This window comes from Oryzias latipes (genome assembly GCF_053564925.1).
Source record: "Oryzias latipes strain Hd-rR chromosome 1 unlocalized genomic scaffold, Olatipes_Hd-rR_3.1 chr1_Y".
NCBI lineage: Eukaryota > Metazoa > Chordata > Actinopteri > Beloniformes > Adrianichthyidae > Oryzias > Oryzias latipes.
The window spans coordinates 6,671,607-6,689,586 of NW_027616335.1; the positions used below are offsets into that span (position 1 = coordinate 6,671,607).

The window sequence follows — 17,980 nt, forward strand, 5'->3', positions numbered from 1 at the left end:
TTTTAGTCTTTGCTCTAGTTACCAAGTTCATATTACTTACCTTGTCTTGTACTCACTTTCAGGTTTCATCCATTGGTCATGCTGGTTCCTCGCTCCACGCAGATTACGCCGTCCTCGGCGTTTACGCCTCGCTTCAAGTGGTCCCGCTGTCCTCAGCGGCCACGCCTCGCTCCCTCTAGTTCCACGGTCCGACGCGTCTCCTTTCTCTGGCTCCGCTGTCCTCAGCTATACCAGCTCAAAGGATTTCTGGATCACTCCACGAAGGAACTGACTATCACATTCTAATAATAACTTTATTTTACTCTAGTAAAATAAACCATTGTCAAGCACTTCCTTGTAGCAAGTTACTTCCGGGTATCAGCATCTGGGTCTGCTACGTCTACGACGTCATGACAGAACGGACTGGCCAATATCCAGACCCAGCTGACCCGGAAGAACTCCGCTTTGCCGTTTACCAACACGGACTATTTTTGGAACTCCTGTATAGGACCATCTCTCGCGTCACCACCGTTCAAGAAGATCTGCTGTGCAGGCTGAACAGCATTTCCCAAGCCCTGGTTGAGCTAACCAGTCAGCAGCCGGCTAATGCTACTCCTCACCCCCCACCTTCCGGAGCTGGGAGTTCTAATCAGACCACCACCTCAGAAACTCAAGAAAACTTTCTATTACAAACTGAACCATTCCAAGGTGACGTTAACTCATGCGGAGGGTTCCTCTTACAATGCCAATTAATTTTTCATCAGGCCCAGTGGTATTACTAAGCTGACCACTGTAAAATTACGCTTATTGTCAATTCCCTCAGGGGTAAAGCCCTTCAATGGGCCCAGGGTTATTTGACTGCTAACCCTGTTTTCAAATTTCCTTCGAATGCTTCATTGGGGAGTTTCGACTGGTTTTTGACCAACCCCGCAAAACAGAAGAAGCTACTCGCCGCCTTCTGGGATTATGTCAACACACCCGATCCGTAAGTGAACACTTAATTGACTTTCGCATCCTAGTGGTGGAGGCTGGATGGCCGGACGTCGCCCTCAAAGGGGTTTTCTATCAGTCACTGAATGATCGGATCAAAGACCATCTATGTTCACAGCTGGAGGCTAGAACGTTCGAGGAACTCGTCACTGCAGCCCTACGTTCTGACGTGCGGCTCCGTGAACGCCAGGTAGAAAGATCACGAACAGAAAAAAGAGCTGTTTCTAACTTTTTCAACCACTACTCTAAGGAACCGATGCAGATCGGACATTCCAGGCTCACTCCGGAGGAGCGACGTAAATGCAAGGAAGAAGGTACTTGCTTCTATTGTGGACAATCAGGTCATCATGTGCAACAATGCAATCTGCGTTTAAACTCCAGAAGCCCCCCGCTAGAGGACAGGCCACGGGAGGGTCTTCCTACTACTATCCAGGAAAAGAGTTTCCTTTATGTTCCTGTCAAACTATGTCACCAGTCTATAACTCATTCATGTCAAGCCCTTATTGACTCCAGAGCCGAACAGAGCTTTATTGACAGTTTTTTGGTTGCAAAACTCAGTCTCCCCACAGAACTGCTGGACCACCTTGTCAAAGCTGCTGGCCTGGGCGGTCAATTACTCACCCGCATCACTCATCGTACCAAGCCTCTGCAACTGATCACTTCCGGTAACCACCACGAAATCATTCAATTTTACGTTACACAAACTCTTCAGTCCCCTGTCATTCTAGGTTTCCCTTGGCTCCGCAATCACAATCCCCAGTTCGATTGGGCTAATCACCACATAACCAACTGGAGCACTCTGCCTAGCTAACTGTCTTTGCTCCGCCATTCCATCACTTTCACCCGATCTCAATCCTGTTCCTGAAGAGATTGACCTTTCCAAGGTACCCCCCTGTTATCATGATCTCAAGAACGTTTTCATCAAAAATAGGGCTGGTGCCTTGCCTCCCCACAGGCCTTATGATTGCTCAATTGAGTTACTTAAAGGAGCTGCTCTCCCCAAGGGACGTTTATTTAATATGTCCGGTCCTGCAAGGACCTCTATGGAAACATTTATTCATGAGTCCCTCGCATCAGGTCACATCCTCTTCTCCTGTTGCTGTTGGTTTTTTCTTCGTTCAGAAGAAAGATAAGACCCTACGTCCTTGTATCGACTATAGATAACTTAACCAGATCACGGTTAAAAACAAATACGCTCTGCCACTCATCAATTCTGCTTTAGACTCCGTTCAAGAGGCGTGCATATTTTCGAAATTAGATCTCCGCAACGCGTATGTGAGAGGGGGGACGAATGGAAGACTGCCTTTAACACCCCCTTAGGGCATTTTGAATATCTGGTGATGCCCATGGGGCTCACCAATGCCCCTGCAGTTTTTCAAAATTTGGTTAATGACGTCCTCCGAGATTTCCTCAATAGGCTTGTTTTTGTTTACTTAGACGACATCCTCATTTACTCTCCTAATCAAGAGATCCACACTCTCCACGTTCGTCAGGTCCTCGAACGCCTTCTCGAAAACCAACTTTTTGTTAAAGCCGAGAAGTGAGAGTTTCATGTATCCTCTGTCTCCTTCCTTGGTTTTATAATAGAGGCTGGCAACATCCACCCCGACCCAGCCAAGGTTTCCGCTGTGTCCAACTGGGAACCTCCCAATTCACGCAAACAGCTTCAACGTTTTTCAGGGTTCGCTAATTTTTACCAGCGTTTCATTCGCAATTACAGTACTCTCGCCACCCCTCTCACTCAGCTTACGTCCATCAACAAGCCCTTTCATTGGGGTCCTGAGGCTCAAGCCGCATTCGACCAACTGAAGCGTATGTTCATCTCCGCTCCCATCCTCATACAACCGGACCCGCAACGCCAAATCATTGTTGAGGTCGACGCTTCCGACACGGGGGTCGGAGCCGTTTTATCCCAGTGTGAGGAGTTTTCGGGGAAACTCAAGCCGTGCGCCTACTTCTCCCGCAAACTGTCCACTGCGGAACAGAATTATGACGTGGGCAACCGCGAGCTTCTTGCTATCAAATTCGCTTTATAGGAGTGGCGCCACTGGCTTGAGGGAGCTGATCAACCCTTTGTAGTATGGACAGACCATAAAAATCTTGCGTATCTCCGTTCCACCAACCGTCTCAACTCTTGTCAGGCCCGTTGGTGTCTCTTTTTTGATCGGTTTACTTTTACTATCACGTACAGACCCGGTAGCAGAAACGTTAAGCCCGACGCTCTTTCCCGCCTTTATAGTCCCCATGACCAGAAGGAGGTCACTCACATAATTCCTCCCTCCTGTATAATTGGTAACCTCACTTGGGATGTCAAGACGCGGGTCTTGCAAGCCTAAAATGAGGAGCCGTATCATCCTCCTCTTTCGGCCAACGCACTCTTTGTGCCCACCTCTCTCCGCTCTGAAGTCCTGGTGTGGGGGCACACTTCCCGCATATCATGCCATGGGGGCACCCATAAAACTTTGAATCTCATCAAACGCAGGTTTTTCTGGCCCAATATGGAACAGGACGTCTGGGATTTTGTTGCCGCCTGTGCTATCTGTGCTAGGTCCAAGTCCTCCAATTCACCTCCAGCCGGACTCCTCCATCCTCTGCCCATCGCTGAACGCCCCTGGTTCCACGTATCCATGGACTTTGTTACTGGGTTACCCCCATCCGAAGGTAACACAGTCATATTGACTATTGTTGACCGTTTCTCCAAGGCAGCTCAATTCATCCCCCTGGCCAAGCTCACCACGGCCGCTGAAATGGCAGACATCCTGGTCCACCAAGTCTTCCGACATCATGGGATACCTAAAGACATAGTCTCCAACAGGGGCCCGCAGTTTGTATCTCAGGTCTGGAGGTCCTTTTGCTCTGCCCTGGGTGCAACCGTCAGTCTCACCTCAGGTTATCACCCCCAGTCGAACGGCCAAGGCCCTTTCATAGGCCCTTACATCATTGAGAGGGTCATCAATCTGACCTGTGTTAGGCTACGGCTCCCGGGTGCATTAAAGATCCATCCCTCCTTCCACGTTTCCCAAATCAAGCCCTTCCAGGAAAGCCCCTTATGCCCGCCGTCCGCTTCCCCACCACGCGCCCGGCTCAACGACGGCGCCCCTGCATTTACTGTCAGTCGGGTTCTGGATGTTCGCCACCGGGGCTGCGGTCACCAGTACCTGGTGGACTGGGAGGGTTACGGTCCAGAGGATGGCTCTTGGATCTCCCGCTCCATGATTCTGGACCGTTCCCTCCTGGACGATTTCTTCAGAGCTCACCCAGATTGTCGTCCTGGACCGCCTGGAGGCGGTCGTTGAGGGGGGGGTACTGTCACGGTGCCTGTCAGTACACCTCCCCCTCACACAGCTCTCCTGCTCTAATATTTGGAACCAGCTGACCTTCATCTCCTCATCACCCTGCCAGCCTTCATAAGGGAGCTTCTCACCAGTATCCAGCGCCAGTCCGTTATACTCACTCCGGTGGTTATGCCTGGCCTTTTAGTCTTTGCTCTAGTTACCAAGTTCATGTTACTTACCTTGTCTTGTACTCACCTTCAGGTTTCATCCATTGGTCACGCTGGTTCCTTTCGTTTACGCCTCGCTTCAAGCTGGTCCCGCTGTCCTCAGCGCCCACGCCTCGCTCCCTCTGGTTCCACGGTCCGACGCGTCCTCGCGTCTCCTCTCTCTGGCTCCGCTGTCCTCAGCTATACCAGCTCAAAGGATTTCTGGATCACTCCACGAAGGAACTGACTATCACATTCTAATAATAACTTTATTTTACTCTAGTAAAATAAACCATTGTCAAGCACTTCCTTGTAGCGAGTTACTTCCGGGTTTCAGCATCTGGGTCTGCTACGTCTACGACGTCATGACAGTAATATGACATTTAGTTAGATAAATACATAAATTTGAGTTGTATAAACAATTATTGAGTTTTATAGACATAAGATATTAGGTTGAATAAATTTAACTCAAATATTTGTTACCAATAGAAGTAATTTATTTAAGTTGGCAAAATTGGATAAGTTATACAGTGATCCCTCGCTATAACGCGGTTTACTTTTCACGGTTTCACTACTTCACGGATTTGCATTGTGTTCTGCATTCTGATTGGCTAAAAAGTCACTCCCCTTCTTCTCTACCTGTGCGTCAATAACGTTCCAGTTTAATATGTACACGTACGTAAATCAGCTTGCCAAATTTACATTTCGTATGTGCAAATTCTCTTGCAATTTCGATTTTCTCTAAAACCCATAAAAAAAAGAGCGACAACAACTGCCAATCACTATGTTCTTCTCCCGATCAAACAAAGCTGCACTGCGGGCTTCAAAAGAAGAAAACACTGCAGAGTGGAGTCAGGATGCAGCGGCTTAGTCTGAAGAGCAGTGAAATACACCTGAGTCACTTTTTGTCCCACTGTACTGAAACAAATGCTTGAGCCTGTAAAATGGTTTGTTCTTTCTTTTCAATGTATAACAGAGTAGAATAGAATAAAATAGAATAGAATAGAATGGCTTTATTGTCATTGTGCATAGTACAATGAGATTTAAGCATCACCATCAGTGCAAGAACAGTAAGGGAGGGAAAGGTAGTAAATAAAACACCGTAATATAATAAAATCAAAAAGCAAACAAACAGTATATACAAGTGTGCAATATAAGCTGTAAACTGTATTGAAGAGTGCCGAGATAATTGTGCAAAAATTGCGTATGAAAAAACTGTGCGTAGACATGTCAAAGTGCAGAGGTGGCAATGAGGTAGATAGTTGGAGTAAACAGGAATGTTTTATGCGTCACAAGGAAAATGGAAATAAGATCAGAAACTTAAGTGTTTACTTTCTCTGTTTTTCTACAACAAGCAGAAACTCTTTCTTTTGATGATGCAGCCGTATTACTTTTTTGATGGACGTATAATAATCTTCATACGGCGTCATTAAAACCTCACACTCCGTCTCACCGAAGTATAGCGCTTTCTTTTTTCACCACGCGTTTCCATGGTGACACCAGAAATCGGCGATCTATTGAGAATGTCTTTATGTACACGCTGTGCACGTGCATTAACCCAGGGTTACCAAGTCGGGCGTAATTACGCTAACTCATATCCGGTCTTTTGGAACTGACATACCCAGGGTAAGCAAGTTCAGGCGGATTTCAGCCAGAGTTCAGGCTTAAAGTCAGGCTAGTTTAAACATGCTTCCTGGAATACATCCCTGGTCGTCCAATGATCAAAGGGTCGGCGGTTTGATCCCCACTCCCTCACTAAAACGGTACTACCCATAAGTCATGCCTTCGGAAGTAACTTTTTGTTGTGGGGGAAAACGCTATTTTGATTATTCATACTGACAATCTACATTTACCACTTGGTTTATGTTTATGATTCCAAGGTTTTTCTTTTAGAAATGCTATTTTTTTATCTGTCATTGAAATTGTAAAGAAAATATGTCTGTATAATTAATAAATGGAGGAAGCTAAAAAGGCAAATGACGACCTGGAAGAACAGTGTGTTTTTTTTTACCTCAAATATACATTCATCCATTTAGGTTGCACAATACAGCTCCATGCATTACATTTTTGCTCTTATTTCATTATACTAAATACCAAAAATGATTTACTATCAAGTATGTAGTATTATAACTTGAGGTATGATCATTTGCAATTGCCATAGCTGTGACAATCCAACACAAAAACCTGATATCTGGTTATATGACAATTTTCTTTGTATGTTTTTTATTGTAAACTTTTGTTTAGAATTTTACAACAAATGTGTCCTACCTATATGGTATATCATACATGTTGAGCAATAAAAAATGTAGATCACACCCTTTCATTTTAACATTTTTATTAACAACAATTAGAAAGCAGTAACACAAACAACAATAATAATTTAAAAGGTCAACCTGATCAACAGAGGTGCCTTGGGGGTTTATTCTTTGGTGTTCCTTTTTTCCACCCACTGTGGAGACCATGTTTTCCCACTGCAATAAATGCAAAAAATACATAAATCAATGAATACATAAAAACAGTTAATGACAACATTACAATAAAAGACAACAAGCTCCAGTGAACTCCAGTTTGTACTTTATGCTACCATAAGAGAACCCAAACAAGCTACGGAAAGCCCTACAGAGAGATACCCCCAGGAGATCCCGAGAGGGGGGGGAGGATGAGATCTCCATCCGGATGGACCTAAGGTTAAGAACTCATGCAAACGGACAAACGACAAACGTGATATGTATTTGCGGAAAGCTGTGCAAGAATCACCGTGGCCTAAAAATCCATCAGGCCAGAATGAAATGCTTGGAGCGGGAAAGTGAGGTGCAACGCACAGGTCTTGAACCTGGTGAGACGCAGGAGGAGCCCGGCCAGGAGGCAACCCACAGAGCCCAGTCCCTCCACGTACCAAAGCCTCCCAACCCCAGCAGAGTAGTTCCGCAGCAGCGGATTAAGTGGCCCCCAGCCAGTAAACGGAGTGAGTGGCGCCAGTTTGATGAGGATGTGTCCAACATCATCCAAGCCACAGCCAAAGGAGATGCTGAGAGCCGACTCCAAACGATGACTGCCATCATAGTTAGCTATGCTTCAGAAAGATTTGGCCACATAGAGAAAGGACAGACCAAGTTTACCCCCTACACCAGGAACTGCAGGGCTACTAAGATACATCACCTGCGTCAGGAGCTGCGTACCCTCAAGAAAAACCACAAGAAAGCTACTGAGGAGGAAAAACAATCATTATCAGAGCTGAAAAACATCCTGTGAATCAGCTGACGAGCCTACGCAGAGCTGAGTGGTACCGGAGACGGGGTAGAGAGAGAGCCAGGAAGCGTGCAGCCTTCATCACCAATCCCTACGGCTTCACAAGGAAACTGCTTGGGGACAAGCGCAGTGGTCAGCTTGAGTGCTCAATAGAGGAAGTGAACCAATTCCTCCAGGACACAGTGAGTGATCCCCTGAGAGAGCAAGAACTGGAGCCCAACAAAGCTATAATTAAGCCAGCCCCACCTACAATTGAGTTCAATCTGAAGGAGCCAAGCCTGAAGGAGGTTGAGGAGATCATCAAGGCAGCTCGCTCAGCATCTACCCCAGGCCCCAGTGGTGTACCTTATGTAGTATATAAATGCTGTCCACAACTTCTCAGACACCTATGGAAGATCCTAAGGGTGATTTGGCGGAGAGGAAGAGTTCCTGACCAGTGGAGGTGGGCTGAGGGAGTGTGGATCCCCAAAGAGGAGAACTCGAAAAACATCAACCAGTTTCGAACCATTTCGTTGCTGAGTGTTGAAGGGAAGGTGTTTTTCAGCATCGTTTCACGCAGACTGACAGAGTTCCTCCTCAAAAATAACTACATCGACCCTTCGGTGCAGAAGGGGGGGATTCCTGGAGCACCCGGCTGCTCTGGAGCACACTGGTGTAGTTACACAACTCATCAGAGAGGCACATGAGAACAAAGATGACCTAGTTGTTTTGTGGTTCGACCTGCCCAACGCCTATGGATCAATTCCACACAAGCTGGTTGAGCTCGCCTTACACCTCCATCATGTTCCCAGTAAGATCAAGGACCTGATCGTGGATTATTACAATAATTTCAGGATGCGGGTCACTTCTGGTTCAGGAAAATCTGACTGGCATCGCATTGGGAAAGGAATAATCACAGGCTGTACCATCTTTGTTATCCTTTTCGCTCTTGCCATGAACATGGTGGTTAAGGCAGCTGAGGTGGAATGCAGAGGGCCCCTAACCAAGACAGGTGTACGACAGCCCCCTATAAGAGCCTATATGGATGACCTTACCATCACAACGTCATCGGTCCCAGGGAGCAGGTGGATCTTAAAAGGACTGGAGAGACTCATCACCTGGGCAAGGATGAGTTTTAAGCCTTCAAAGTCAAGGTCCATGGTGCTGAAGAGGGGGAAAGTGGTTGACAAGTTCGTTTTCCATCTCAGGGACGGTCATCCCAACCATCACAGAACAATGGTTGCCATCTGCTGCCATCCAGAAGTCCAACAAAGAACTTGGAGTATGGCTTACTAAGGTAGACAAGTCTGGTCTGCTGGGCAGATATAAAGCTAGGATCTATCAGCATTCCATCCTGTCTAGAGTCTTGTGGCCCTTGCTGGTATATGCAGTCCCAATGACAACAGTAGAGTCCCTAGAAAAGAAGATCAGTGGCTTTCTTCGGAGGTGGCTGGGCCTTCCACGGTGTCTTACCAGCTCGGCGTTGTATGGGACAAGTAATGTCCTGCAATTGCCCTTCAGTGGCCTCACCGAAGAATTGATGGTGGTACGCACCAGGGAAGTCCTACATTATAGAGACTCCAGAGATGGCAAGGTGTCAGCAGCGGGCATTGAAGTGAGGACAGGAAGAAAATGGAAGGCTGGAAAAGCAGTGGAGGAGGCAGAGTCACGTCTGAGACAAAAGGCACTGGTGGGCACCGTGGCAACCGGCAGAGCGGGCTTGGGCTACCTCCCAAAGACTGTGGTCAGCCAGGCCCATGGCAAGGAAAGACACCGTCTACTCCAGGAAGGGCTTTCCCAGAAGGGCTTTATTTTCTCACATTCCCAAACAATATGTGTCTGATTTGAGTCCTCATCCATGCAAGTTCTCCAGCAGAGTTGTTGAGTTTTAATTAGTTTGCCCTTGATTTGTGGTGTTATAAAATATCTTATTTGGTTTTTCCAGGCAAATTCTCGCCATTTCAGTGACTGCGTAGTGGTTTGGTGAACTTTCCACATATCATCCCACATCTCCTCTGAGATTTTTTCTCTCAAATCTTTTTCCCATTTTGCTTTGACATATAGAGTTGACCCAATTTTTGAATCCATAAGGTGCTCATATAGAACTGATATAATCTTGGGAATATTTTCACTGTATGCCTGTATAAATGTTTTAATTATTGGGTGTATTTTGTGTTGCTGTTTTGATTTGCTTTTCATAGTAGTCTCGCATTTGCATATATCTGAATAGGTCCTGATTTATTAGACCATATGTGTCCTTAAGTTCCTGAAATTCTCTCATTTCACCTTTCTTTATCATTGTGCACATGGCCGTAATACCCTTTTCAGCCCATTGTTTAAATCTGTGGTCAAATTGTGCAGGTCTAAATTTGTCGTCATATGCTGTCCATTTCAGCAATCTGATTTCTTTACCTAATTTTAATTGTTTTATAACATAATACCAGTTCTCAAGAGTAAATAATGTTATTGGATTTAGATCTAAATGCTCTTTAGCAGTGGCTGGGACCCCGTTTTCCCCCATACATGTTTGAATTGGGAATCTGGGTGTGAAAAGTTCTATATCTTTCCATCGGGCAACATACTCTGTATTATACCAGTATACTAAACGATGTATTTGGGCAGCTCTAAAGTATTCTTTTAGATTAGGTAAGGCTCTTCCCCCCTTTATAATGGGTAGTTGTAAAGTGTGGTATCGTATTCTTGGTCGTTTTCCTTCCCATATTAATCTTGATGTAAGTTTATCCCATTTTTGGAATTGGGATTGTGGGATCTCTACTGGTAAAGCTAGAAAGAGGTAAAGGAGGCGTGGTAGTATATTCATTTTTATAACATTAATTCTTTCACTTAATCCTAGTGTGTATGTGGACCATCTTTCTATGTCTTTTCTGATATTGATATTTATACGTTCATAGTTATTCTGATATAGTTTTCCTGGGTCTTTAGGTATATTCACCCCCAAGTACTCAATTGATTTGGCATCCCATTTTATCTTCCATTTCTTTAAACCTTGATTTGTAACGCAATTGAACATGAGTGTCTGAGTTTTATTTATGTTTATTTTGTATCCTGAGCTTTGACCAAATCTATCAAAAATCTTCATCAAATTACCAAATGATTTGACTGGATCTGATAAATAGATCATAATGTCATCCGCGAACAGGCCTATAATATGTTCCTGTCCACCGATGTCTAATCCTGTTATCCTTGTGTCCTGCCTCACCATTTGGGCTAATGGTTCGATATAAAGGGCAAAGAGTACAGGGCTAAGGCAACAGCCCTGTCTAGTCCCCCTTCCGAGACTGAATCTATTTGTGAGGGACCCGTTCATTTTGATTATACCTGTTGGTTTGTAGTAGAGAGCACTGATACACTTAATTGACTTTTCATTGAACCCAAATTTCTCCAATGTTAAATATAGAAATTCCCAATTGACTCTATCAAATGCCTTTTCGGCATCTAAACTTATTAAGGCAGCTGATAATTTTTTTTTATGTATACAGTTTATGATGTGAAGTGTTCTCCTTATATTATCGTGTGTTTGTCTACCTTTGACGAATCCGGTTTGGTCCTCATCTATTAAGTTTGATATAAATGATTGGAGTCTATTTGAAATTATAGAGGTTTATATTTTATAGTCAACATTTAATATAGAAATTGGTCTGTAGTTTTGACAATGTTCCTTATCCTTTAATGGCTTAGGAAGTACTGTAATGACTGCCTCCTTCCAGGAGGGTGGAGTTTGTCCACTTGATAAAATCCAATTGAAAGTGGAGTGAAGCAGTGGAATAATTATTTCTTCGAATTCTTTATACCATTCTGATGGAAAGCCATCACTCCCAGTTGCCTTGTTTGATTTCAGCTTGCCAATTGCTTCTTTAATTTCTTCCGTGGAAATTTCTGCTGTCATGAGATCATTTTGTTTCGTTCCTATTGAAGGTAGGTCTAATGAGTCTAGTAAGGTTTGCATCTCCTCTTGTTTTGCAGTCATTGGCTCAGTGTATAAATCCTCATAATAGTCCCTGAATATATTCTCAATTTCTTCTGGATTACATTTTAATTGATTTGTTTTAGGGTCTCGAATTTTATTAATGTTTAGTTCTACTTGTCTTTCCCGTATTCGTCGAGCCAACAGCCTTGTGGCTTTGGGGCCTGAGTCGTAATAGTTCTGTTGTAAGTATCTTATTCTTGTTTCGGTCTCATTTTGAAGTTTGTCATTAATCTTCTTTTTTGTTTCACTGATTAGCTGTCTTGTTGTTTGGTTTGCGTTGTCTTTAAAGGCTTGTTCCATTTCTTTTAGGTCTGAGGTAAGTGTCTCATATTGTTTTACTCTTTCTTTTTTCATCTGACTTCCAATTGCAATAAATCTCCCTCGTATCACAGCTTTTAGTGCATCCCATATAATAGCTGGATTTGATTCCCCATTATTGTTTAATTCAAGATAATTTTGTATATCTTTTTTAATTTGTTTGGTCACTGTTTTATTGTTTAAAATTCCTGCGTTCAGCCTCCATAGAGTATTTCTTTGCCTGCCCTTAAGTCTAATTTTTAAATAAATGGCATTGTGGTCTGATACATCGGCTACTCCAATGTAACAGCCCATTATTGTGCTCATGTGCTCTTTCTGCATGAAGAAATAATCAATCCTGGAATAGACAGAATGAGTTTCCGAGTAGTGGCTGTATTCTTTTTGTAGAGGATGGAGATCTCTCCACACATCAATAAATCCTATTGATTTCCACATATTTTTTTTTACAAATTTTGAGGTTGGTTTCTTATTTCTATTCTTACTGGTTGTGTCTAGGTTATAGTCCATAATCACATTTAAATCCCCTCCACAGATACATATACCTTCAGCTTCAATTGCAATAGTGTCAAACAAAAGTTTGAAAAATTCTTTAGTACTTTCTGGTGGAGCATAGACATTTACCAGCGCTATTGTTGCCTGGTCAATTACTCCTTTAATTATAATAAATCGCCCTTCTTTATCTTTAACCTCCCTTTTACATGTAAACTGAACCGTGTTTGCTATCAATATTGCTACTCCTCGTTTACGTGGATTGGTGTGTGAGCTATAGAAAGCGTTTTTGAACCCAAACCTTTTCAATTTTTCGTGTTCTGCACTTGTCAAATGGGTCTCTTGCAGGAAGTTTATATGCTTTTTTTCTTTAGTTTAGTCATAATTCTGGCCCTTTTAACTGGGTTTCCCAAACCATTTACATTTAGAGACAGGAGATGGTATTCATTTCTTTTAGTATCCATAAATGGTTATAGAGTCTTTTACAAAATAATATTCGTTCTGCAGGTTTCTAGATGTACCTTCTTCAACCAATAACTGGAACAAAAGTTTAGAACACATTTTAACTAAATACATGAACAGATGCTTCCATGAAGGAAAGTCGACACTAATAGTAGTATTAAGTCGGCTCCCTTCTTGTTTTAAGGGGTAGGACCTCACAAAGAGAGAGGGCCCCTTGCTAGTGATGAGATTCATCCCGTACCGGAAAAATTTACCCATCCTAGTTCGCACAACAAATTCACATTCCCACGTAACCAACATTTGTCGGGTTTAATACCCATCAAGGCAAAGCATATTAACAAGTCATATTCTAATTTAGATTTCAACTATAATTATTCACTCAAAAGTTGTTTTTTTTTTTTCGTTTCTTTTTTTTTATTACTCATCCTTCGTTTGTGTTCTTGTGCTGAAATTCCTGGAGCTGTGCGCGTGCTCATCTGGCCGCTTGTCCTGATCTCTCTTTCCTGCTCTGTTTCCACGTAGCGACTCCAGTTGACAATAGTTTCTCCGCCTGAGCAAACTCCTTGGTGAGTCCCCCCGGGTCTTCCACCTCGTATCCTCTCTTCCTCAGATCGTTGGTCGCGTCATCGGCATCCGCGTATGTTACAACTCCGCCCGGCCAGTGCACGCGCATTTGGTTAAAGGGAGTTTGGAAGCGGATTCCTTCTCTCTTTAAAACCTTTTTGATGTTTATGTATGCTTTGCGTTGTTCCAGAATGCTCTCCGCGTAGTCATGATCGAAAAAGATCCTTTTCTCTCCGTACATGACGATCTTTTTGTCCCATGCTTTTTTGAGTATCAAGTCTTTTACGGTGAATTGTTGAAAGCATATTACAATAGACCGTGGAGGATGACTTGCCTTTGGCTTTGGAGCTAACGCTCGATGCGCTCTCTGAATCTGGAGATCCATGTTTAGTGAAAACTCCTCTTTGAGCCATTTGTCAATAAAAGCAGTCATCGAGTTTTCTGTCGCCTCCGCCTCCTCTTTGATTCCATAGATGCGCAAGTTATTTCGCCTTGATCTCGATTCCAGGTCATCCAACTTTTCTTTCATCTTTTTGTGATCTTTCATTAAATCACACAGCACACTATTTGCATCACGGCTCCACACTTCCATCTCCTCTGTCCGCGCCGCAGCTGCGTTTATCTTCTCTTGTTGTTCGTTCATCTCCGTTGATATTTTGGACAGCTTCTGATTGATGTCCTCCCTGAATTTGGATAATTTGTCGCTCATTTGAGCTGTGATGTCTTCTTTGAATGTTTTCAAGTCAATTCAATTCAATTCAATTCAATTTTATTTGTATAGCCCAAAATCACAACAACAGTCGTCTCGATGGGCTTCGAAGTAAAACATGAAATCAAAAGGATCACGAATACAAAGAGTTCAATAGAAAAATACTAAAATGAACTAACAAACTGACTAAGCTATACTGGCATCCCTGCCCTTAGACCCCCCTTCGCGGTAAGGAAAAACTCCCAAAAAAAACGGATTCCGGAAAAAACGAAGAAACCTCAGGGGTGCCCACATGAAGGAGGGATCCTCCCCCAGGACGGACAGGCGATTTACCAGAACTCTTAGAGAAGAATTAACTTATCTAAATCTACAACTACATATATAAAAGTCCAGCAGACGAGCTTCATCCAGCCGTGGTTGTGGGGACAGTCAAAGGCGCGAGTCGAGCCGGAGACAGGAACCACAGCCAGGTGTAGGAGCAGGAGCAGAGCAGAGCAGAGCAGAGGCGAGGTACTCGGTCAGGCACAGAGCAGAGACGAGCCAGAGATGAGCCAGAGGCAGGATCCACAGCCAGGTGTAGGAGCAGTAGTAGAGACGAGCCAGAGACGAGGTACACGGTCAGGAACAGGAGCACGGATGAAACAACAGGAGTCTGGAAGCACTCCCACTCCCCAGGAGGGGAGAGGAAAAGAGGGACAATACATGAATCGCACTGCACCAAACAGAGGCATGGAGAACTAAATGATAAATTATGATCAAGAATAGAGGAGAGGAAGGGTAGAAGTAAAAAAGGAAAGAGGACAGAACCCCAGTGCACCATAGTTACCCCAGCTTCAACTTCTAGCAGCCTTTTAAAAGAAATAGTTATTATTAAGTTTAATTTAAACAAACTAACATTAAGTTAAATAATCACTGAATACTAACTAGTCTGACAATAAGCCTGTCCAAACAGGAATGTTTTCAGTCTAGCTTTGAATGTAGAAACTGAGTCGGCCTCTCTTACATGAGCTGGGAGTTTATTCCATAAGACAGGGGCTTGGTGGCTAAACGCTCTACCTCCAACCGTACTTTTACTAATTCTAGGAACCACAAGCAGTCCTGCATTTTGCGAGCGAAGTGTTCTGATTGGTTGGTAAGGGACTATGAGGTCCTTAATATAGGACGGGGCCATTCCATGTAAGGCCTTATAGGTTAACAGGAGGATCTTGAACTTAATTCTAGAATCAACTGGGAGCCAATGGAGCGAAACTAACACAGGAGTGATGTGATCTCTTCTGCTGGTTCCAGCTAACAATCTAGCAGCTGCGTTCTGAACAAGCTGGAGACTTCTTAAGGAACTCTTAGGACACGCTGCTAACAAGGAGTTACAGTAATCCAGCCTCGACGTAACAAATGCATGGATGAGTTTTTCAGCATCACTCTTAGAAAGTGTATTTCTGATCTTAGCAATATTCCTCAGGTGAAAATAGGCAGTTCTACACGCCTGAGATATGTGAGCCTTAAATGATAAATCCTGGTCAAGTAAAACCCCAAGGTTTCTAACTGTGGAATTGGGGGCTATACTTATACCATCCAGGGAGACTATCTGAGCAGACAGAGCATCTCTGAGGTTTTTAGGACCAAGTATAATGACCTCAGTTTTTTCTGGGTTCAAGAGGAGGTAATTAATTGTCATCCAGGTCTTGATGTCACTGATGCAGGCGTTCAGTTTCTCTATCTGGTCATTCTGGTCAGGCTTCATGGATAAATACAACTGCGTATCGTCGGCATAACAATGAAGCCTTCATTTCGCTATGCAAACTCTGGATTTGTTTGCTAATGCTGTTTAAGCTGCTCTGAAAGTTAGCCATGTCAGCTTCTGGTGCTAGCATGCCTTTCTTCTCGATGTATTTGTCTTCTTTGCCTTGTGTGTTTGGGTTCTTCTTCTTTTTTGAAAGACCCCCGCTCATATTCTTGCTTTCTACTCCTTGTACTGTCATGTTCCTCAAGTTTTTTGGCGGAGTTTCTTCTTATTTTGGAGTTGGTTAGTGGGAGCCGTCTTTTCACGTGTCCATGTGCTGCAACGGTCACCCGGAAGTCCCCCATTTTTTATTACATTTACTTACATGTATAAATTATATCCGGCCCTTTGAGCACAGCCACTATGCTGATGTGGCCTCTGTGAAAATGAGTTTGGCACCTCTGGTCTAGAGTCTCGTCTCATGTCTCTGGTTCAGTGTTTGTCTTTTAATCATATAAGAACTATTGTCAAATTGAATCCAACTGTATCAAAATCTAAAAGGATATGATTTCCCATGCATTGATTTTATCATGCTGTATTATTTGTAACTTAATCTCTACATGTTTAAATAGGAAATCACATGAATGTTTTCAGGTGGTCCAGAGCACTGCCACAAGGCTAATAACTACACTGGCTCCACATCATGCACAGCCTCCTCTTATACATCTATAAATTAACAAAAAAAAATTATACATACCACATGGAACATGGCTCCCATTCAACAAACTCCATTAATTTCCCCTGATAAAAGTACATTTAAAAAAACATTTTTTTAAACATAGGCGATTATATTATTACACTTAAGAATTGTGATGCGGTAAATTGTATTTCATACATTCATATGAAAGGCAGATGAAAAGTACACATTTCTACTTGAGATAAGAAATAAAAATAACCTTCTGCTTTTTTGTCTTCAAGACCTACTTCACTGGGTAAAACTGATCTTCTCCCCCATGGCTGCACTCTGAAAATATAAAAAGCAGAATATAAAGATTTCAAAGAAAGTAAACAGTAGGAAAATGTTTAGGAAAACAGTTTTTGGTCAACACTTACCCTAACAAGATAGTGACTTTAATGTACAATTTATTAGTAATTGCATAATTTGCATTGGGCAACTGTAATCGGCAATTTTAATCTTCTAATTTTTTGTTCTTTATTCCAACGACTACATAGAATAAACTCCAGTAACTAAATGAGGAAACTGCTGGTGGCAACCTAGACTAAAAGAGCATGATGGCCTGTGTGTGATTGATCTAATTAACTTAAAATAATGTTGTTTTTTAAGGGAAAGCATAGTTTTCCACAGTATGTACATGGTTACAAGCCAGGACTTAGCTCTTTTGCTTGCTCATTTGTATGATGAATTTCCAAATGAAACTTCATGTTGTCTGTGGTTTTGCAAAAGCAAACACTAAATGCTGTAATGTATTTTATACTTGGACACATAGTCTGTGACAACTAAATTATAAAAATAATTTTTTTTAAAGCTGTATAGATTCAAATAGCTATAACTATAACTACAAAATACTATCTCAGTTCACTGTCTTCTTATTGTCTTCTTATTTTGAAGCAGTAATGAAGTCTGGCCAGCTGATTTTCATTGAGACAAATGCTTCTCAAACACTAAACTATTTTTTGAAACAGTTGAATTTAGAGCTTTGGGAAGCTTTGTTTTCTCCATCACTAATTAGAAGCACTTCTAGCATGCACAGCTTCACCATTTAGTTGTTGTTATAAGCTACTACACAGTATTTGTATATGTTCAAAAAAACAAAGAAATGGCCAGATCACAACAGTTTTTGTTAGGTCATTTATACCTGTTGCTGAAAATTTAGTCAAAACCTGTCAATCACTTTTTGAGTGATTTTGCAAACATTTAACACAACATGCCAACAAATCTTAATGAAAACCTGACCTTCTTTGCAAAAGTAGATATTGAATGTCATATTTATTTTTTCATGAACAAGTTACATGTAAAATTAATGTCAATTA

The 17,980-nt window shown here is 42.7% G+C and overlaps 1 long non-coding RNA gene across 1 annotated transcript; it reads right to left on the reverse strand.

Moving 5' to 3' along the window:
• Positions 1–6,877: 6,877 nt before the first annotated feature.
• On the reverse strand, positions 6,878–16,910 carry LOC111948954 (uncharacterized). Its single transcript, XR_002874939.2, has 3 exons — positions 16,885–16,910; positions 16,686–16,729; positions 6,878–6,921 (listed from the first exon to the last, which is right to left on the reverse strand). It is a non-coding gene; the product is annotated as an uncharacterized LOC111948954 (long non-coding RNA).
• Between the last annotated feature and the right edge of the window lie 1,070 nt (positions 16,911–17,980).